Here is a 24,305-nt window from a genome sequence, read left to right as displayed (position 1 = left end):
AACTAGTGTCTCAGGAATGGTTCAAAACATATACAGTAGGAAGAGTCAGTCTTCATTACTTAAAACGGCATTGTGCCTTTTCTATTTAATTCCGATGCAATTTCTGTGTTTCGTCGTCATTAAGAAGGTCAAAGGGATGCAGTAAATCTGAATTGAAGCATCGGAATCTATAGCTAGTGTCACAGGAAAAGTTCAAAACACAGACATTAAGAAGAGTCAGTCTTCTTGTACTTAAGTCTGCAATGTGCCCTTTGTATTTCATTCCGATGCAATATATGTGTTTCATCGTCAATAAGATGGTCAGAGGGATACAGTAAACCTGAAGTGTAGCATCGGAATTTACAACTAGTGTCGCAGGAATGGTTCAAAACATAGACAGAAGGAAGAGTCAGTCTTATTGTACTTAATTTGCATTGTGCCTTTTCCATTTAATTCCGAAGCTATTTCTGTGTTTCGTCGTCAATAAGAGGGTCAGAGGGATACAGTAAACCTGAAGTGAAGCATCGGAATCTATAACTAGTGTCACAGGAATGGTTCAAAACATAGGCAGTAAGAAGAGTCAGTCTTCTTGTACTTAAGTCGGAATTGTGCCTTTTGTATTTAATTCCGATGCAATATCTGTGTTTCATCGTCAATAAGAAGTTCCAAGGGATACAGTAAACATATAGTGAAGCATCGGAATCTAAAACTGGTCTTACAGGAAATGTTCAAATCATAGTCAGTAAGAAGAGTCAGTCTTCTTGTACTTAAGTCAGCAATGTGCCTTTTCTATTTAATTCCGATGCAATTTCTGTGTTTCCTCGTCAACAAGAAGGTCCAAGGGCTACAGTAAACCTGACGTGAGCAACGGAACCTATAACCGGTCTCACAGGAAAGGCTTAAAACATAGAGAGTAAGAAGAGTCGGTCATCTTGTATTTCAGTCGGCACTGTGCCTTTTGTATTTAATTTCGATGCAATTTCTGTGTTTCATCGTCAATAAGAAGGTCAGAGGGATACAGTAAACCTAAAGTGAAGCATCGTAATGTATAACTACTGTCACAGGAATGGTTAAAACATAGACAGTAGGAAGAGTCAGTCGTTTTGTACTTAAATCGGCATTCTCTTTTTTGTATTTAATCCCGATGCTATATGTGTGTTTCGTCGTCAATAAGAAGGTCCAAGTGATACAGTAAACCTGAAGTGAAGCATCGGAATCTATATCTAGTGTCACAGGAATGGTTTATAACATAGACAAGGAAGAGTCAATCTTCTTGTACTTAAGTCGTCATTTTGCCTTTTGTATTTATTTCCGATGCAATTTCTGTGTTTCGTCGTCATTAAGATGGTCAAAAAGATGCAGTAAATCTGAATTGAAGCATCGGAATCTATAGCTAGTGTCACAGGAAAAGTTCAAAACACAGACAGTAAGAAGAGTCAGTCTTCTTGTAGTTAAGTCTGCATTGTGCCTTTTGTATTTCATTCGGATGCAATATATGTGTTTCATCGTCAATAACATGGTGAGAGGGATACAGTAAACCTGAAGTGTAGCATCGGAATTTACAACTAGTGTCACAGGAATGGTTCAAAACATAGACAGGAGGAAGAGTCAGTCTTATTGTACTTAATTTGCATTGTGCCTTTTCCATTTAATTCCGATGCTATTTCTGTGTTTCGTCGTCAATAAGAGGGTCAGAGGGATACAGTAAACCTGAAGTGAAGCATCGGAATCTATAACTAGTGTCACAGGAATGGTTCAAATCATACACAGCAAGAAGAGTCAGTCTTCTTGTACTTAAGTTGGCGTTGTGCATTTTGTATTTAATTCCGATGCGATTTCTGTGTTTCGTCGTCAATAAGAAGGCCAGAGGGATACAGTAAACCTGAAGTGAAGCATCGGAATCTATAACTAGTGTCACAGGAATGGTTAAAACATAGACAGTAGGAAGAGTCAGTCGTTTTGTACTTAAGTCGGCAATTTGCCTTTGCTATTTAATTCCGATGCTATTTCTGTATTTCGTCGTCAATAAGAAGGTCCAAGGGATACATTAAACCTGAAGTGAAGCATCGGAATCTATAAGTAGTGCCACTGAAAAGGTTCAAAACATAGACAGTACGAAGAGTCAGTATTATTGTACTTAAGTCGGCATTGTGCCTTTTGTATTTAATTCCGATGCAATTTCTGTGTTTCATCGTCAATAAGAAGGTCCAAGGGATACAGTAAACCTGAAGTGAAGCATCGGAATCTGTAACTAGAGTCACAGGAATGGTTCAAAACATAGACAGTGGGAAGAGTCAGTCTTCTTGTACTAAAGTCGGCATTGTGCCTTTTTTATTTAATTCCGATGCAATTTCTGTGTTTCATCGTCAATAAGAAGGTCAGAGGGATACAGTAAACCTGAAGTGAAGCATCGGAATCTATAACTAGTGTCACAGGAATGGTTCAAAACATTAATCAGTAGGAAGTGTCAGTCTTCTTGTACTTAAGTCGGCATTATGCCTTTTCTATTTAATTCCGATGCAATTTCTGTGTTTCGTCGTCAATAAGAAGGTCCAAGGGATACAGTAAAACTGAAGTGAAGCATCGGAATCTATATCTAGTGTCACAGATAAGGTTCAAAACATAGACAGTAAGAAGAGGCAGTCTTCTTGTACTTAAGTCGGCATTGTGAATTATCCACTTAATTCCGATGCAATTTCTGGTTTCATCGTCAATAAGAAGGTACAAGGGATACAGTAAACATACAGTGAAGCATCGGAATCTAAAACCTGTCTCACAGGAAATGTTCAAAGCATAGTCAGTAAGAAGAGTAAGTCTTCTTGTACTTAAGTTGACATTGTGCCTTCTCTATTTAATTCCGATGCAATTTCTGTGTTTCGTCGCCAATGAGAAGGTCCAAGGTATACAGCAAACCTGAAGTGGAACATAGGAATATATAACTAGTGTCACAGGAAAGGTTCAAAACATAGACAGTAAGAAGAGTCAGTCTTCTTGTTCTTAAGTCCCCATTGTGCCTTTTGTATATAATTCCGATGCAATTTCTGCGTTACATCGTCAATAAGAAGGTCAGAGGGATACTGTAAAGCGAAGTGAAGCATCGGAATCTATAACTAGTGTCACAGGAATGGTTCAAAGCACAGTCTGTAAGATAAGTCAGTCTTCATGTACTTAAGTCGGCATTGTGCTTTTTCTATTTAATTCCGATGCAATTTCTGTGTTTCGTCGTCAATAAGAAGGTCCAAGGGATACAGTAAACCTGAAGTGAAGCATGGGAATCAATAACTAGTGTCACAGGAATGGTTCAAAGCATCGAGAGTAGGAAGAGTTAGTCTTCTTGATCTTAAGTCGGCATTGTGTCTTTTCTATTTAATTCCGATTCAACTTCTGTGTTTCATCGTCAATAAGAATGTCAGAGGGATACAGTGAACCTGAAGTGAAGGATCGGAATCTATAACTAGTGTCTCAGGAATGGTTCAAAACATATACAGTAGGAAGAGTCAGTCTTCTTTACTTAAGTCGGCATTGTGCCTTTTCTATGTAATTCCGATGCAATTTCAGTGTTTTGTCGTCATTAAGAAGGTCCAAGGGATGCAGTAAATCTGAATTGAAGCATCGGAATCTATAGCTATTGTCACAGGAAAAGTTCAAAACACAGACAGTAAGAAGAGTCAGTCTTCTTGTACTTAAGTTGGCATTGTGCCTTTTCTATTTAATTCCGAAGCAATTTCTGTGTTTCGTCGTCATTAATAAGGTACAAGGGATACAGTAAACCTGAAGTGAAGCATCGGAAGCTATATCTAGTGTCACAGGAAAGGTTCAAAACATAGACAGTAAGAAGAGTCAGTCTTCTTGGACATGAGTCAGCATTGTGCCATTTGTATTTAATTCCGATGCAATTACTGTGCTTCATCGACAATAAGAAGGTCAGAGGGATACAGTAAACCTGAAGTGAAGCATCTGTATCTATAACTAGTGTCACGGGAACGGTTCAAATCATACACAGCAAGAAGAGTCAGTCTTCTTGTACTTAAGTTGGCATTGTGCATTTTGTATTTAATTCCGATGCAATTTCTGTGTTTCGTCGTCAATAAGAAGGTCCAAGGGATACAGTAAACAAATAGTGAAGCATCGGAATCTAAAACTGGTCTCACAGGAAATGTTCAAATCATAGTCAGTAAGAAGAGTCAGTCTTCTTGTACTTATGTCGGCAATGTGCCTTTTCTATTTAATTCCGATGCAATTTCTGTGTTTCGTCGTCAATAAGAAGGTCCAAGGGATACAGTAAACCTGAAGTGAGGCATCGGAATCTATAAGTAGTGTCAAAGGAAAGGTTCAAATCGTAGACAGAAGGAAGAGTCAGTCTTCTTGAACTTAAGCCGGCATTCTGCCTCTTCTATTTAAATCCAATGCAATTTCTGTGTTTCGTCGTCAATAAGAAGGTCCAAGGGATACAGTAAACATACAGTGAAGCATCGGTATCTAAATCTGGTCTCACAGGAAACGTTCAAAACATAGTCAGTAAGAAGAGTCAGTCTTCTTGTACTTAAGTTGGCATTGTGCCTTCTCTATTTAAATCCGATGCAATTTCTGTGTTTCGTTGCCAATAAGAAGGTCCAAGGGATACAGCAAACCTGAAGTGGAACATAGGAATATATAACTAGTGTCACAGGAAGGGTTCAAATCATAGACAGTAAGAAGAGTCAGTCTTCTTGTACTTAAGTCGCCATTGTGCCTTTTGTATTTAATTCCGATGCAATTTCTACGTTACATCGTCAATAAGAAGGTCAGAGGGATACTGTAAACGTAAAGTGAAGCATCGGAATCTATAACTAGTGTCACAGGAATAGTTCAAAACATAGAGAGTAGGAAGAGTTAGTCTTCTTGATCTTAAGTCGGCATTGTGCCTTTTCTATTTTATTCCGATGCAACTTCTGTCTTTCATCGTCAATAAGAATGTCAGAGGGATACACTGAACCTGAAGTGAAGCATTGGAATCTATAACTTGTGTCTCAGGAATGGTTCAATACATATACATTAGGAAGAGTCAGTCTTCTTTACTTAAGTCGGCATTGTGTCTTTTGTATTTAATACCGATGCAATATCTGTGTTTCGTCGTCAATAAGAAGGTCCAAGGGATACAGTAAACCAGAAGTGAGGCATCGGAATCTATATCTAGTGTCACAGGAATAGTTTAAAACATAGACACGGAAGAGTCAGTCTTCTTGTACTTAAGTCGGCATTTTGCCTTTGCTATTTAATTCCGATGCTATTTCTGTATTTCGTCGTCAATAAGAAGGTCCAAGGGATACATTAAACCTGAAGTGAAGCATCGGAATCTATAAGTAGTGTCACTGAAAAGGTTCAAAACATAGACAGTAAGAAGAGTCAGTCTTATTGTACTTAAGTCGGCATTGTGCCTTTTGTATTTAATTCCGATGCAATTTCTGTGTTTCATCGTCAATAAGAAGGTCCAAGGGATACAGTAAACCTGAAGTGAAGCATCGGAATCTATAACTAGAGTCACAGGAATGGTTCAAAAGCATAGACAGTGGGAAGAGTCAGTCTTCTTGTACTTAAGTCGGCATTGTGCCTTTTTTATTTAATTCCGATGTAATTTCTGTGTTTCATCGTCAATAAGAAGGTCAGAGGGATACAGTAAACCTGAAGTGAAGCATCGGAATCTATAACTAGTGTCACAGGAATGGTTCAAAACATTATTCAGTAGGAAGTGTCAGTCTTCTTGTACTTAAGTCGGCATTGTGCCTTTTCTATTTAATTCCGATGCAATTTCTGTGTTTCGTCGTCAATAAGAAGGTCCAAGGGATACAGTAAACCTGAAGAGAAGCATCGGAATCTATATCAAGTGTCACAGATAAGGTTCAAAACATAGACAGTAGGAAGAGGCAGTCTTCTTGTACTTAAGTCGGCATTGTGAATTATCTACTTAATTCCGATGCAATTTCTGGTTTCATCGTCAATAAGAAGGTCCAAGGGATACAGTAAACCTGAAGTGAAGCATCGGAATCTATAACTAGTGGCAAAGAAAAGGTTCAAAACATAGACAGAAGGAAGGGTCAGTCTTCATGAACTTAAGTCGGCATTGTGCCTCTTCTATTTAAATCCGATGCAATTTCTGTGTTTCGTCGTCAATAAGAAGGTCCAAGGGATACAGTAAACATACAGTGAAGCATCGGAATCTAAAACTGGTCTCACAGGAAATGTTCAAAGCATAGTCAGTAAGAAGAGTAAGTCTTCTTGTACTTAAGTTGACTTTGTGCCTTCTCTATTTAATTCCGATGCAATTTCTGTGTTTCGTCGCCAATAAGAAAGTCCAAGGGATACAGCAAACCTGAAGTGGAACATAGGAATATATAACTAGTGTCACAGGAAAGGTTGAAAACATAGACAGTAAGAAGAGTCAGTCTTCTTGTACTTAAGTCCTCATTGTGCCTTTTGTATTTAATTCCGATGCAATTTCTGCGTTACATCGTCAATAAGAAGGTCAGAGGGATACTGTAAAGCGAAGTGAAGCATCGGAATCTATAACTAGTGTCACAGGAATGGTTCAAAGCACAGTCTGTAAGATGAGTCAGTCTTCATGTACTTAAGTCGGCATTGTGCTTTTTCTATTTAATTCCGATGCAATTTCTGTGTTTCGTCGTCAATAAGAAGGTCCGAGGGATACAGTAAACCTGAAGTCAAGCATGGGAATCAATAACTAGTGTCACAGGAATGGTTCAAAGCACAGAGTTTAGGAAGAGTCAGTCTTCTTGATCTTAAGTCGGCATTGTGCCTTTTCTTTTTAATTCCGATTCAACTTCTGTGTTTCATCGTCAATAAGAATGTCAGAGGGATACAGTGAACCTGAAGTGAAGCATCGGAATCTATAACTAGTGTCTCAGGAATGGTTCAAAACATATACAGTAGGAAGAGTCAGTCTTCTTTACTTAAGTCGGCATTGTGCCTTTTCTATGTAATTCCGATGCAATTTCTGTGTTTTGTCGTCATTAAGAAGGTCCAAGGGATGCAGTAAATCTGAATTGAAGCATCGGAATCTATAGCTAGTGTCACAGGAAAAGTTCAAAACACAGACAGTGAGAAGAGTCAGTCTTCTTGTACTTAAGTCAGCATTGTGCCTTTTCTGTTTAATTCCGAAGCAATTTCTGTGTTTCGTCGTCAATAAGAAGGTCCAAGGGATACAGTAAACCTGAAGTCAAGCATGGGAATCAATAACTAGTGTCACAGGAATGGTTCAAAGCACAGAGTTTAGGAAGAGTTAGTCTTCTTGATCTTAAGTCGGCATTGTGCCTTTTCTTTTTAATTCCGATTCAACTTCTGTGTTTCATCGTCAATAAGAATGTCAGAGGGATACAGTGAACCTGAAGTGAAGCATCGGAATCTATAACTAGTGTCTCAGGAATGGTTCAAAACATATACAGTAGGAAGAGTCAGTCTTCTTTACTTAAGTCGGCATTGTGCCTTTTCTATGTAATTCCGATGCAATTTCTGTGTTTTGTCGTCATTAAGAAGGTCCAAGGGATGCAGTAAATCTGAATTGAAGCATCGGAATCTATAGCTAGTGTCACAGGAAAAGTTCAAAACACAGACAGTGAGAAGAGTCAGTCTTCTTGTACTTAAGTCAGCATTGTGCCTTTTCTGTTTAATTCCGAAGCAATTTCTGTGTTTCGTCGTCAATAAGAAGGTCCAAGGGATACAGTAAACCTGAAGTGAGGCATCGGAATCTATAAGTAGTGTCAAAGGAAAGGTTCAAATCATAGACAGAAGGAAGAGTCAGTCTTCTTGAACTTAAGCCGGCATTGTGCCTCTTCTATTTAAATCCAATGCAATTTCTGTGCTTCGTCGTCAATAAGAAGGTCCAAAAGATACAGTAAACATACAGTGAAGCATCGGAAACTAAAACTGGTCTCACAGGAAATGTTCAAAACATAGTCAGTAAGAAGAGTCAGTCTTCTTGTACTTAAGTTGGCATTGTGCCTTCTCTATTTAAATCCGATGCAATTTCTGTGTTTCGTCGCCAATAAGAAGGTCCAAGGGATACAGCAAACCTGAAGTGGAACATAGGAATATATAACTAGTGTCACAGGAAGGGTTCAAATCTTAGACAGTAAGAAGAGTCAGTCTTCTTGTACTTATGTCGCCATTGTGCCTTTTGTATTTAATTCCGATGCAATTTCTACGTTACATCGTCAATAAGAATGTCAGAGGGATACTGTAAACGTAAAGTGAAACATCGGAATCTATAACTAGTGTCACAGGAATGGTTCAAAACACAGAGAGAAGGAAGAGTTAGTCATCTTGATCTTAAGTCGGCATTGTGCCTTTTCTATTTTATTCCGATGCAACTTCTGTCTTTCATCGTCAATAAGAATGTCAGAGGGATACAGTGAACCTGAAGTGAAGCATTGGAATCTATAACTTGTGTCTCAGGAATGGTTCAAAACATATACATTAGGAAGAGTCAGTCTTCTTTACTTAAGTCGGCATTGTGCCTTTTCTATTCAATTCCGATGCAATATCTGTGTTTTGTCGTCATTAAGAAGGTCCAAGGGATGCAGTAAGTCTGAATTGAAGCATCGGAATCTATAGCTAGTGTCACAGGAAAAGTTCAAAACACAGACAGTAAGAAGAGTCAGTCTTCCTGTACTTAAGTCGGCATTGTGCCTTTTCTATGTAACTCCGTTGCAATTTCAGTGTTTCGTCGTCATTAAGAAGGTCCAAGGGATACAGTAAACCTAAAGTGAAGCATCGGAAGCTATATCTAGTGTCACAGGAAAGGATCAAAACATAGACAGTAAGAAGAGTCAGTCTTCTTGGACATGAGTCAGCATTGTGCCATTTGTATTTAATTCCGATGCAATTACTGTGCTTCATCGTCAATAAGAAGGTCAGAGGGGTACAGTAAACCTGAAGTGAAGCATCGGAATCTATAACTAGTGTCACAGTAATGGTTAAAACATAGACAGCAGGAAGAGTCAGTCGTTTTGTACTTAAGTCGGCATTGTGTCTTTTGTATTTAATACCGATGCAATTTCTGTGTTTCGTCGTCAATAAGAAGGTCCAAGGGATACAGTAAACCTGAAGTGAAGCATCGGAATCTATATCTAGTGTCACAGGAATGGTTTAAAACATAGACACGGGAGAGTCAGTCTTCTTGTACTTAAGTCGGCATTTTGCCTTTGCTATTTAATTCCGATGGTATTTCTGTATTTCGTCGTCAATAAGAAGGTCCAAGGGATACATTAAACCTGAAGTGAAGCATCGGAATCTATAAGTAGTGTCACTGAAAAGCTTCAAAACGTAGACAGTAAGAAGAGTCAGTCTTATTGTACTTAAGTCGGCATTGTGCTTTTTGTATTTAATTCCGATGCAATTTCTGTGTTTCATCGCCAATAAGAAGGTCCAAAGGATGCAGTAAACCTGAAGTGAAGCATCGGAATCTATAACTAGAGTCACAGGAATGGTTCAAAAGCATAGACAGTGGGAAGAGTCAGTCTTCTTGTACTTAAGTCGGCATTGTGCCTTTTTTATTTAATTCCGATGTAATTTTTGTGTTTCATCGTCAATAAGAAGGTCAGAGGGATACAGTAAACATGAAGTGAAGCATCGGAATCTACAACTAGTGTCACAGGAATGGTTCAAAACATTATTCAGTAGGAAGTGTCAGTCTTCTTGTACTTAAGTCGGCATTGTGCCTTTTCTATTTAATTCCGATGCAATTTCTGTGTTTCGTCGTCAATAAGAAGGTCCAAGGGATACAGTAAACCTGAAGTGAAGCATCGGAATCTATATCTAGTGTCAGAGATAAGGTTCAGAACATAGACAGTAAGAAGAGGCAGTCTTCTTGTACTTAAGTCGGCATTGTGAATTTTCTACTTAATTCCGATGCAATTTCTGGTTTCATCGTCAATAAGAAGGTCCAAGGGATAAAGTAAACCTGAAGTGAAGCATCGGAATCTATAACTAGTGTCAAAGGAAAGGTTCAAAACATAGACAGAAGGAAGGGTCAGTCTACTTGAACTTAAGTCGGCATTGTGCTTCTTCTATTTAAGTCCGATGCAATTTCTGTGTTTCGTCGTCAATAAGAAGGTCCAAGGGATACAGTAAACATACAGTGAAGCATCGGAATCTAAAACTGGTCTCACAGGAAATGTTCAAAGCATAGTCAGTAAGAAGAGTAAGTCTTCTTGTACTTAAGTTGACATTGTGCCTTCTCTATTTAATTCCGATGCAATTTCTGTGTTTCGTCGCCAATAAGAAGGTCCAAGGGATACTGCAAACCTGAAGTGGAACATAGGAATATATAACTACTGTCACAGGAAAGGTTCAAAACATAGACAGTAAAAAGAGTCAGTCTTCTTGTACTTAAGTCCCCATTGTGCCTTTTGTATTTAATTCCGATGCAATTTCTGCGTTACATCGTCAATAAGAAGGTCAGAGGGATACTGTAAAGCTAAAATGAAGCATCGGAATCTATAACTAGTGTCACAGGATGGTTCAAAGCACTGTCTCTAAGATGAGTCAGTCTTCATGTACTTAAGTCGGCATTGTGCTTTTTCTATTTAATTCCGATGCAATATCTGTGTTTCGTCGTCAATAAGAAGGTCCAAGGGATACAGTAAACCTGAAGTGAAGCATGGGAATCTATAGCTAGTGTCACAGGAAAAGTTCAAAACACAGACAGTAAGAAGAGTCAGTCTTCTTGTACTTAAGTCGGCATTGTGCCTTTTCTATTTAATTCCGATGCAATATCTGTGTTTCGTCGTCATTAATAAGGTCCAAGGGATACAGTAAACCTGAAGTGAAGCATCGGAATCTATAACTAGTGTCACAGAAATGGTTCAAAACATAGAGAGTAGGAAGAGTTAGTCTTCTTGATCTTAAGTCGGCATTGTGCCATTTGTATTTAATTCCGATGCAATTACTGTGCTTCATCGTCAATAAGAAGGTCAGAGGGATACAGTAAACCTGAAGTGAAGCATCGGAATCTATAACTAGTGTCACAGGAATGGTTCAAATCATACACAGCAAGAAGAGTCAGTCTTCTTGTAGTTAAGTCGGCATTGTGCATTTTGTATTTAATTCCGATGCAATTTCTGCGTTTCGTCGTCAACAAGAAGGTCCAAGGGATGCAGTAAATCTGAATTGAAGCATCGGAATCTATAGCTAGTGTCACAGGAAAAGTTCAAAACACAGACAGTAAGAAGAGTCAGTCTTCTTGTACTTAAGTCTGCATTGTGCCTTTTGTATTTCATTCCGATGCAATATATGTGTTTCATCGTCAATAAGATGGTCAGAGGGATACAGTAAACCTGAAGTGTAGCATCGGAATTTACAACTAGTGTCACAGGAATGGTTCAAAACATAGACAGGAGGAAGAGTCAGTCTTATTGTACTTAATTTGCATTGTGCCTTTTCCATTTAATTCCGATGCTGTTTCTGTGTTTCGTCGTCAATAAGAGGGTCAGAGGGATACAGTAAACCTGAAGTGAAGCATCGGAATCTATAACTAGTGTCACAGGAATGGTTCAAATCATACACAGCAACAAGAGTCAGTCTTCTTGTACTTAAGTTGGCATTGTGCATTTTGTATTTAATTCCGATGCAATTTCTGTGTTTCGTCGTCAATGAGAAGGCCAGAGGGATACAGTAAACCTGAAGTGAAGCATCGGAATCTATAACTAGTGTCACAGGAATGGTTAAAACATAGACAGTAGGAAGAGTCAGTCGTTTTGTACTTAAGTCGGCATTTTGCCTTTGCTATTTAATTCCGATGCTATTTCTGTATTTCGCCGTCAATAAGAAGGTCCAAGGGATACATTAAACCTGAAGTGAAGCATCGGAATCTATAAGTAGTGCCACTGAAAAGGTTCAAAACATAGACAGAAAGAAGAGTCAGTCTTATTGTACTTAAGTCGGCATTGTGCCTTTTGTATTTAATTCCGATGCAATTTCTGTGTTTCATCGTCAATAAGAAGGTCCAAGGGATACAGTAAACCTGAAGTGAAGCGTCGGAATCTATAACTAGAGTCACAGGAATGGTTCAAAACATAGACAGTAAGAAGAGTCAGTCTTATTGTACTTAAGTCGGCATTGTGCCTTTTGTATTTAATTCCGATGCAATTTCTGTGTTTCATCGTCAATAAGAAGGTCCAAGGGATACAGTAAACCTGAAGAGAAGCGTCGGAATCTATAACTAGAGTCACAGGAATGGTTCAAAACATAGACAGTAAGAAGAGTCAGTCTTCATGTACTTAAGTCCCCATTGTGCCTTTTGTATGTAATTCCGATGCAATTTCTGCGTTACATCGTCAATAAGAAGGTCAGAGGGATACTGTAAAGCGAAGTGAAGCATCGGAATCTATAACTAGTGTCACAGGAATGGTTCAAAGCACAGTCTGTAAGATGAGTCAGTCTTCATGTACTTAAGTCGGCATTGTGCTTTTTCTATTTAATTCCGATGCAATTTCTATGTTTCGTCGTCAATAAGAAGGTCCAAGGGATACAGTAAACCTGAAGTGAAGCATGGGAATCAATAACTAGTGTCACAGGAATGGTTCAAAACATAGAGAGTAGGAAGAGTTAGTCTTCTTGATCTTAAGTTGGCATTGTGCCTTTTCTATTTAATTCCGATTCAACTTCTGTGTTTCATCATCAATAAGAATGTCAGAGGGATACAGTGAACCTGAAGTGAAGCATCGGAATCTATAACTAGTGTCTCAGGAATGGTTCAAAACATATACAGCAGGAAGAGTCAGTCTTCTTTACTTAAGTCGGCATTGTGCCTTTTCTATGTAATTCCGATGCAATTTCTGTGTTTTGTCGTAATTAAGAAGGTCCAAGGGATGCAGCAAATCTGAATTGAAGCATCGGAATCTATAGCTAGTGTCACAGGAAAAGTTCAAAACACAGACAGTAAGAAGAGTCAGTCTTCTTTTACTTAAGTCGGCATTGTGCCTTTTCTATTTAATTCCGAAGCAATTTCTAGATTTCGTCGTCATTAATAAGGTCCAAGGGATACAGTAAACCTGAAGTGAAGCATCGGAAGCTATATCTAGTGTCACAGGAAAGGTTCAAAACATAGACAGTAAGAAGAGTCAGTCTTCTTGGACATGAGTCAGCATTGTGCCTTTTGTATTTAATTCCGATGCAAGTACTGTGCTTCATCGTCAATAAGAAGGTCAGAGGTATACAGTAAACCTGAAGTGAAGCATCGGAATCTATAACTAGTGTCACAGGAACGGTTCAAATCATACACAGCAACAAGAGTCAGTCTTCTTGTACTTAAGTCGGCATTGTGCATTTTGTATTTAATTCCGATGCAATTTCTGTGTTTCGTCGTCAATAAGAAGGTCCAAGGGATACAGTAAACATATAGTGAAGCATCGGAATCTAAAACTGGTCTCTCAGGAAATGTTCAAATCATAGTCAGTAAGAAGAGTCAGTCTTCTTGTACTTATGTCGGCATTGTGCCTTTTCTATTTAATTCCGATGCAATTTCTGTGTTTCGTCGTCAATAAGAAGGTCCAAGGGATACAGTAAACCTGAAGTGAGGCATCGGAATCTATAAGTAGTGTCAAAGGAAAGGTTCAAAACATAGACAGTAGGAAGAGTTAGTCTTCTTGATCTTAAGTCGGCATTGTGCCTTTTCTATTTAATTCCGATGCAACTTCTGTCTTTCATCGTCAATAAGAATGTCAGAGGGATACAGTGAACCCTGAAGTGAAGCATTGGAATCTATAACTTGTGTCTCAGGAATGGTTCAAAACATATACATTAGGAAGAGTCAGTCTTCTTTACTTAAGTCGGCATTGTGCCTTTTCTATTTAATTCCGATGCAATTTCTGTGTTTTGTCGTCATTAAGAAGGTCCAAGGGATGCAGTAAGTCTGAATTGAAGCATCGGAATCTATAGCTAGTGTCACAAGAAAAGTTCAAAACACAGACAGTAAGAAGAGTCAGTCTGCCTGTACTTAAGTCGGCATTGTGCCTTTTCTATTTAATTCCGTTGCAATTTCTGTGTTTCGTCGTCATTAAGAAGGTCCAAGGGATACAGTAAACCTAAAGTGAAGCATCGGAAGCTATATCTAGTGTCACAGGAAAGGATCAAAACATAGACAGTAAGAAGAGTCAGTCTTCTTGGACATGAGTCAGCATTGTGCCATTTGTATTTAATTCCGATTCAATTACTGTGCTTCATCGTCAATAAGAAGGTCAGAGGGATACAGTAAACCTGAAGTGAAGCATCGGAATCTATAAGTAGTGTCACTGAAAAGGTTCAAAACATAGACAGTAAGAAGAGTCAGTCTTATTGTACTTAAGTCGGCATTGTGCCTTTTGTATTTAATTCCGATGCAATTTCTGTGTTTCATCGTCAATACGAAGGTCCAAGGGATACAGTAAACCTGAAGTGAAGCATCGGAATCTATAACTAGAGTCACAGGAATGGTTCAAAAGCATAGACAGTGGGAAGAGTCAATCTTCTTGTACTTAAGTCGGCATTGTGCCTTTTTATTTAATTCCGAGGCAATTTCTGTGTTTCATCGTCAATAAGAAGGTCACAGGGATACAGTAAACCTGAAGTGAAGCATCGGAATCTATAACTAGTGTCACAGGAATGGTCAAAACATTATTCAGTAGGAAGTGTCAGTCTTCTTGTACTTAAGTCGGCATTGTGCCTTTTCCATTTAATTCCGATGCAATTTCTGTGTTTCGTCGCCAATAAGAAGGTCCAACGGATACAGCAAACCTGAAGTGGAACATAGGAATATATAACTAGTGTCACAGGAAGGGTTCAAATTATAGACAGTAAGAAGAGTCAGTCTTCTTGTACTTAAGTCGCCATTGTGCCTTATGTATTTAATTCCGATTCAATTTCTGGGTTACATCGTCAATAAGAAGGTCAGAGGGATACTGTAAACGTGAAGTGAAGCATCGGAATCTATAACTAGTGTCACAGGAATGGTTCAAAGCACAGTCTGTAAGATGAGTCAGTCTTTATGTACTTAAGTCGGCATTGTGCTTGTTCTATTTAATTCCGATGCAATTTCTGTGTTTCGTCGTCAATATGAAGGTCCAAGGGATACAGTAAACCTGAAGTGAAGCATCGGAATCTATAACTAGTGTCACAGGAATGGTTCAAAACATAGAGAGTAGGAAGAGTTAGTCTTCTTGATCTTAAGTCGGCATTGTGCCTTTTCTATTTAATTCCGATGCAACTTCTGTCTTTCATCGTCAATAAGAATGTCAGAGGGATACAGTGAACCCTGAAGTGAAGCATTGGAATCTATAACTTGTGTCTCAGGAATGGTTCAAAACATATACATTAGGAAGAGTCAGTCTTCTTTACTTAAGTCGGCATTGTGCCTTTTCTATTTAATTCCGATGTAATTTCTGTGTTTTGTCGTCATTAAGAAGGTCCAAAGGATGCAGTAAGTCTGAATTGAAGCATCGGAAACTATAGCTAGTGTCACAGGAAAAGTTCAAAACACAGACAGTAAGAATAGTCAGTCTTCCTGTACTTAAGTCGGCATTGTGCCTTTTCTATTTAATTCCGTTGCAATTTCTGTGTTTCGTCGTCATTAATGAGGTCCAAGGGATACAGTAAATCTGAAGTGAAGCATCGGAAGCTATATCTAGTGTCACAGGAAAGGTTCAAAACATAGACAGTAAGAAGAGTCAGTCTTCTTGGACATGAGTCAGCATTGTGCCATTTGTATTTAATTCCGTTGCAATTACTGTGCTTCATCGTCAATAGGAAGGTCAGAGGGATACAGTAAACCTAAAGTGAAGCATCGGAATCTATAACTAGTGTCACAGGAATGGTTCACATCATACACAGCAAGAAGAGTCAGTCTTCTTGTACTTAAGTCGGCATTGTGCATTTTGTATTTAATTCCGATGCAATTTCTGTGTTTCGTCGTCAATAAGAAGGTCCAAGGGATACAGTAAACATATAGTGAAGCATCGGAATCTAAAACTGGTCTCACAGGAAATGTTCAAATCATAGTCAGTAAGAAGAGTCAGTCTTCTTGTACTTATATCGGCATTGTGCCTTTCCTATTTAATTCCGATGCAATTTCTGTGTATCGTCGTCAATAAGAAGGTCCAAGGCATAGAGTAAACCTGAAGTAAAGCATCGGAATCTAAAACCGGACTCACAGGAAAGGTTCAAAACAAGGAGAGTAAGAAGAGTCAGTAATCTTGTATTTGAGTCGGCATTGTGAATTTTGTATTTATTTCCGATGCAATTTCTGTGTTTCATCGTCAATAAGAAGGTCCAAGGGATACAGTAAACCTGAAGTGAAGCATCGGAATCTATATCTAGTGTCACAGGAATGGTTTAAAACATAGACACGGAAGAGTCAGTCTTCTTGTACATAAGTCGGCATTTTGCCTTTTGTATTTAATTCCGATGCAATTTCTGTGTTTCATCGTCACTAAGAAGGTCCAAGGGATACAGTAAACCTGAAGTGAAGCATCGGAATCTATAACTAGAGTCACAGAAATGGTTCAAAACATAGACAGTAGCAAGAGTCAGTCTTCTTGTATTTAAGTCGGCATTGTGCCTTTTTTATTTAATTCCGATGCAATTTCTGTGTTTCATCGTCAATAAGAAGGTCAGAGGGATACAGTAAACCTGAAGTGAAGCATCGGAATCTATAACTAGTGTCACAGGAATGGTTCAAATTATAGAGAGTAGGATGAGTTATTTTTTTGACCTTAAGTCGGCATTGTACCTTTTCTATTTAATTCCGATGCAACTTCTGTGTTTCATCGTCAATAAGAATGTCAGAGGGATACAGTGAACCTGAAGTGAAGCATCGGAATCTATATCTAGTGTCTCAGGAATGGTTCAAAACATATACAGTAGGAGGAGTCAGACTTCTTTACTTAAGTCGGCATTGTGCCTTTTCTATTTAATTCCGATGCAATTTCTGTGTTTCGTCGTCATTAAGAAGGTCAAAGGGATGCAGTAAATCTGAATTGAAGCATCGGAAACTATAGCTAGTGTCACAGGAGAAGTTTAAAACACAGACAGTAAGAAGAGTCAGTCTTCTTGTACTTAAGTCTGCATTGTGCTTTTGTATTACATTCCGATGCAATATATGTGTTTCATCGTCAATAAGATGGTCAGATGGATACAGTAAACCTGAAGTGTAGCATCGGAATTTACAACTAGTGTCACAGGAATGGTTCAAAACATAGACAGGAGGAAGAGTCAGTCGATTTGTACTTAAATCGGCATTCTGTCTTTTGTATTTAATCCCGATGCAATTTCTGTGTTTCGTCGTCAATAAGAAGGTCCAAGGGATACAGTAAACCTGAAGTGAAGCATCGGAATCTATAACTAGTGTCACAGGAAAGGTTCAAAACATAGACAGTAGGAAGAGTCAGTCGTTTGGTACTTAAATCGGCATTCTGTCTTTTGTATTTAATCCCGATGCAATTTCTGTGTTTCGTCGTCAATAAGAAGGTCCAAGGGATACAGTAAACCTGAAGTGAAGCATCGGAATCTATAACTAGTGTCACAGGAATGGTTTATAACATAGACACGGAAGAGTCAGTCTTCTTGTACTTAAGTCGGCATTTTGCCTTTTGTATTTAATTCCGATGCAATTTCTGTGTTTCGTCGTCAATAAGAAGGTCCAAGGGATACAGTAAACGTGAAGTGAAGCATCGGAATCTTTAACTAGTGTCACAGAAAAGGTTCAAAACATAGACAGTAAGAAGAGTCAGTCTAATTGTACGTAAGTCGGCATTCTGTCTTTTGTATTTACTTCCGATGCAATTTCTGTGTTTCGTCTCAATAAGAAGTTCCAAGGGATACAGTGAACCTGAAGTGAAGCATCGGAATCTATAACTAGTGTCACAGGAATGGTTCAAAGCATAGACAGTACGAAGAGTCAGTTTTCTTGTACTTAAGTCGGCATTGTGCTTTTTGTATTTAATTCAGATGCAATTTCTGTGTTTCGTCGTCAATAAGAAGGTCCAAGGGATACAGTAAACATATAGTGAAGCATGGGAAATTAAAACGTGTCTCACAGGAAATGTTCAAAACATAGTCAGTAAGAAGAGTCAGTCTTCTAGTACTTAAGTCGGCTTTGTGCCTTTTCTATTTAATTCCGATGCAATTTCTGTGTTTCGACGTCAATAAGAAGGTCCAGGGGATACAGTAAACCTGAAGTGAAGCATCGGAATCTATAACTAGTGTCACAGGAGTGGTTCAAAATTTAGACAGTAAGAAGAGTCAGTCTTCTTGTACTTCAGTCGGCATTGTGCCTTTTCTATTTAATTCCGATGCAATTTCTGTGTTTCATCGTCAATAAGAAAGTCAGAGGGATACAGTAAACCTGAAGTGAAGCATCGGAATCTATAACTAGTGTCTCAGGAATGGTTCAAAACATATACAGTAGGAAGAGTCAGTCTTCTTTACTTAAGTGGGCATTGTGCATTTTCTATTTAATTCCGATGCAATTTCTGCGTTACATCGTGAATAAGAAGGTCAGAGGGATAAAGTAAACCTAAAGTGAAGCATCGGAATCTATAACTAGTGTCACAGGAATGGTTCAAAACACAGTCTGTAAGATGAGTCAGTCTTCATGTACTTAAGTCGGCATTGTGCTTTTTCTATTTAATTCCGATGCAATTTCTGTGTTTCGTCGTCAATACGAATGTCCAAGGGATACAGTAAACCTGAAGTGAAGCATCGGAATCTATAACTAGTGTCACAGGAATGGTTCAAAACATATACAGTAGGAAGAATCAGTCTTCTTGTACTCAAGTCGGCATTGTGCCTTTTCAATTTAATTCCGATGCAATTTCTGCGTTACAGCGTCAACAAGAAGGTCAGAGGGATACAGTAAACCTAAAGTGAAGCATCGGAATCTATAACTAGTGTCACAGGAATGGTTCAAAACACAGTCTGTAAGATGAGTCAGTCTTCATGTACTTAAGTCGGCACTGTGCTTTTTCTATTTAATTCCGATGCAATTTCTGTGTTTCGTCGTCAATAAGAAGGTCCAAGGGATACAGTAAACCTGAAGTGAAGCATCGGAATCTATAACTAGTGTCACAGGAATGGTTCAAAACACAGTCTGTAAGATGAGTCAGTCTTCTTTACTTAAGTCGGCATTGTGCCTTTTCTATTTAATTCCGATGCAATTTCTGTGTGTTTCGTCGTCATTAAGAAGGTCCAAGGGATGCAGTAAATCTGAATTGAAGCATCGGAATCTATAGCTAGTGTCACAGGAAAAGTTCAAAACACAGACAGTAAGAAGAGTCAGTCTTCTTGTACTTAAGTCTGCATTGTGCCTTTTGTATTTCATTCCGATGCAATATATGTGTTTCATCGTCAATAAGATGGTCAGAGGGATACAGTAAACCTGAAGTGTAGCATCGGAATTTACAACTAGTGTCACAGGAATGGTTCAAAACATAGACAGGAGGAAGAGTCAGTCTTATTGTACTTAATTTGCATTGTGCCTTTCCTATTTAATTCCGATGCAATTTCTGTGTTTCGTCGTCAATAAGAAGTTCCAAGGGATACAGTGAACCTAAAGTGAAGCATCGGAATCTATAACTAGTGTCACAGGAATGGTTCAAAACATAGACAGTAAGAAGAGCCAGTTTTCTTGTAATTAAGTCGGCATTGTGCCTTTTGTATTTAATTCAGATGCAATTTCTGTGTTTCGTCGTCAATAAGAAGGTCCAAGGGATACGGTAAACATATAGTGAAGCATCGGAATCTAAAACTGGTCTCACAGGAAATGTTCAAATCATGGTCAGTAAGAAGAGTCAGTCTTCTTGTACTTAAGTCGGCAATGTGCCTTTTCTATTTAATTCCGATGCAATTTCTGTGTTTCGTCGTTAACAAGAAGGTCCAAGGGCTACAGTAAACCTGAAGAGAAGCAACGGAACCTAAAACCGGTCTCACAGGAAAGGCTCAAAACATAGAGAGTAAGAAGAGTCAGTCATCTTGTATCACAGTCGGCATTGTGCGTTTTGTATTTAATTCCGATGCAATTTCTGTGTTTCATCGTCAATAAGAAGGTCAGAGGGATACAGTAATCCTGAAGTGAAGCATCGGAATGTATAACTACTGTCACAGGAATGGTTAAAACATAGACAGTAGGAAGAGTCAGTCGTTTTGTACTTAAATCCGCATTCTGTCTTTTGTATTTAATCCCGATGCAATTTCTGTGTTTCGTCGTCAATACGAAGGTCCAAGGGATACAGTAAACCTGAAGTGAAGCATCGGAATCTATAACTAGTGTCACAGGAATGGTTTATAACATAGACACGGAAGAGTCAGTCTTCTTGTACTTAAGTCGGCAATTTGTCTTTTCTATTTAATTCCGATGCAATTTTTGTGTTTCGCCGTCAATAAGAAGTTCCAAGGGATACAGTGAACCTGAAGTGTAGCATCGGAATCTATAACTAGTGTCACAGGAATGGTTCAAAACATAGACAGTAAGAAGAGTCAGTTTTCTTGTACTTAAGTCGGCATTGTGCCTTTTGTATTTAATTCAGATGCAATTTCTGTGTTTCGTCGTCAATAAGAAGGTCCAAGGGATACAGTAAACATATAGTGAAGCATGGGAAACTAAAACGGGTCTCACAGGATATGTTCAAAACATAGTCTGTAAGTAGAGTCAGTCTTCTTGTACTTAAGTCGGCATTGTGCCTTTTCTATTTAATTCCGATGCAATTTCTGTGTTTCGACGTCAATAAGAAGGTCCAGGGGATACAGTAAACCTGAAGTGAAGCATCGGAATCAATAAATAGTGTCTCAGGAATGGTTCAAAACATATACAGTAGGAAGAGTTAGTCTTCTTTACTTAAGTGGGCATTGTGCCTTTTCTATTTAATTCCGATGCAATTTCTGCGTTACATCGTCAATAAGAAGGTCAGAGGGACACAGTAAACCTAAAGTGAAGCATCGGAATCTATAACTAGTGTCACAGGAATGAATCAAAACACAGTCTGTAAGATGAGTCAGTCTTCATGTACTTAAGTCAGCATTGTGCTTTTTCTATTTAATTCCGATGCAATTTCTGTGTTTCGTCGTCAATAACAAGGTCCAAGGGATACAGTAAACCTAAAGTGAAGCATCGGAATCTATAACTAGTGTCACAGGAATGGTTCAAAACATAGAGAGTAGGATGAGTTAATTTTCTCGATCTTAAGTCGGCATTGTGCCTTTTCTATTTAATTCCGATGCAACTTCTGTGTTTCATCGTCAATAAGAATGTCAGAGGGATACAGTGAACCTGAAGTGAAGCATCGGAATCTATAACTAGTTCTCAGGAATGGTTCAAAACATATACAGTAGGAAGAGTCAGTCTTCTTTACTTAAGTCGGCATTGTGCCTTTTCTATTTCATTCCGATGCAATTTCTGTGTTTCGTCGTCATTAAGAAGGTCCAAGGGATGCAGTAAATCTGAATTGAAGCATCGGAATCTATAGCTAGTGTCACAGGAAAAGTTCAAAACACAGACAGTAAGAAGAGTCAGTCTTCTTGTACTTAAGTCTGCATTGTGCCTTTTGTATTTCATTCCGATGCAATATATGTGTTTCATCGTCAATAAGATGGTCAGAGGGATACAGTAAACCTGAAGTGTAGCATCGGAATTTACAACTAGTGTCACAGGAATGGTTCAAAACATAGACAGGAGGAAGAGTCAGTCTTATTGTACTTAATTTGCATTGTGCCTTTTCTATTTAATTCCGATGCTATTTCTGTGTTTCGTCGTCAGTAAGAGGGTCAGAGGGATACAGTAAACCTAAAGTGAAGCATCGAAATCTATAACGAGTGTCACAGGAAAGGTTCAAAACATAGGCAGTAAGAAGAGTCAGTCTTCTTGAACTTAAGTCGGCATTGTGCCTTTTGTATTTAATTCCGATGCAATTTCTTTGTTTCATCGTCAATAAGAAGGTCCAACGGATACAGTAAACATATAGTGAAGCATCGGAATCTAAAACTGATCTCACAGGAAATGTTCAAATCATAGTCAGTAAGAAGAGTCAGTCTTCTTGTACTGAAGTCGGCAATGTGCCTTTTCTATTTAATTCCGATGCAATTTCTGTGTTTCGTCGTCAACAAGAAGGTCCAAGGGCTACAGTAAACCTGAAGTGAGGCAACGGAACCTAAAACCGGTCTCACAGGAAAGGCTCAAAACATAGAGAGTAAGAAGAGTCAGTCATATTGTATTTCAGTCGGCATTGTGCCGTTTGTATTTAATTCCGATGCAATTTCTGTGTTTCATCGTCAATAAGAAGGTCAGAGGGATACAGTAAACCTGAAGTGAAGCATCGGAATGTATAACTACTGTCACAGGAATGGTTAAAACATAGACAGTAGGAAGAGTCAGTCGTTTTGTACTTAAATCGGCATTCTGTCTTTTGTATTTAATCCCGATGTAATTTCTGTGTTTCGTCGTCAATAAGAAGGTCCAAGGGATACAGTAAACCTGAAGTGATGCATCAGAATCTAAAACTGGTCTCACAGGAAATGTTCAAATCATAGTGAGTAAGAAGAGTCAGTCTTCTTGAACTTATGTCGGCATTGTGCCTTTTCTATTTAATTCCGATGCAATTTCTGTGTTTCGTCGTCAATAAGAAGGTCCAAGGGATATAGTAAACCTGAAGTGAAGCATCGGAATCTAAAACCGGACTCACAGGAAATGTTCAAATGATAGAGAGTAAGAAGAGTCAGTCATCTTGTATTTGAGTCGGCATTGTGCGTTTTGTATTTCATTCCGATGCAATTTCTGTGTTTCATCGTCAAAAAGAAGGTTAGAGGGATACAGTAAACCTGAAGTGAAGCATGAGAAACTATAACTAGTGTCACAGGAATGGTTAAAACATAGACAGTAGGAAGAGTCAGTCGTTTTGTACTTAAGTCGGCATTGTGTCTTTTGTATTTAATCCCGATGCAATTTCTGTGTTTCGTCGTCAATAAGAAGGTCTAAGGGATACAGTAAACCTGAAGTGAAGCATCGGAATCTATATCTAGTGTCACAGGAATGGTATAAAACATAGACACGGAAGAGTCAGTCTTCTTGTACTTAAGTCGGCCTTTTGGCTTTTCTATTTAATTCCGATGCTATTTCTGTGTATCGTCGTCAATAAGAAGGTCCAAGGGATACACTAAACCTGAAGTGAAGCATCGGAATCTATAAGAAGTGTCACAGAAAAGGTTCAAGAATAGACAGTAAGAAGAGTCAGTCTTATTGTACTTAAGTCGGCATTGTGCCTTTTGTATTTAATTCCGATGCAATTTCTGTATTTCACCGTCAATAAGAAGGTCCAAGGGATACAGTAAACCTGGAGTGAAGCATCGAAATCTGTAACTAGAGTCACAGGAATGGTTCAAAACATAGACAGTAGGAAGAGTCAGTCTTCGTGTACTTAAGTCGGCATTGTGCCCCTTTTATTTAATTCCGATGCAATTTCTGTGTTTCATCGTCAATAAGATGGTCCAAAGGATACTGTAAACATATAGTGAAGCATCGGAATCTAAAACTGGTCTCTCAGGAAATGTTCAAAACATAGTCAGTAAGAAGAGTCAGTCTTCTTGTACTTAAGTCGGCAATGTGCCTTTTGTATTTAATTCCGATGCAATTTCTGTGTTTCGTCGTCAATAAGAAGGTCCAAGGGATACAGTAAACCTGAAGTCAAGCAACGGAATCTAAAACCGGTCTCACAGGAAAAGCTCAAAACATAGAGAGTAAGAAGAGAGAGTCATCTTGTATTTGAGTCGGCATTGTGACTTTTGTATTTAATTCCGATGCATTTTCTGTGTTTAATCGTCAATAAGAAGTATACAGGGATACAGTAAACCTGAAGTGAAGCTTCGGAGTCTATAACCAGTTTCACTGGAATGGTTAAAACATAGACCGTAGGAAGAGTCAGTCTTCTTGTACTTAAGTCGGCATTGTGCCTTTTGTATCTGATTCCGATGCGATTTCTGTGTTTCATCGTCAATCAGAAGGTCCAAGGGATACAGTAAACAGATAGTGAAGCATCGGAATTTAAAACTGGTCTCACAGGAAATGTTCACAACATAGTCAGTAAGAAGAGTCAGTCTTCTTGTACTTAAGTCGGCATTCTGCCGTTTGTATTTAATTCCGATGCAATTTCTGTGTTTCATCGTCAATAAGAATGTCAGAGGGTTTCAGTAAACCTGAAGTGAAGGATCGGAATCTATAACTAGTGTCACAGGAATGGTTCAAAACATAGACAGTAGGAAGATTCAGTCATCTTGTACTTAAGTCGGCATTCTGCCTTTTCTAATTAATTCAAATG

Source organism: Schistocerca americana, chromosome X, assembly GCF_021461395.2.
Source record: "Schistocerca americana isolate TAMUIC-IGC-003095 chromosome X, iqSchAmer2.1, whole genome shotgun sequence".
Lineage (NCBI taxonomy): Eukaryota > Metazoa > Arthropoda > Insecta > Orthoptera > Acrididae > Schistocerca > Schistocerca americana.
This window is presented reverse-complemented; position numbering follows the sequence as displayed.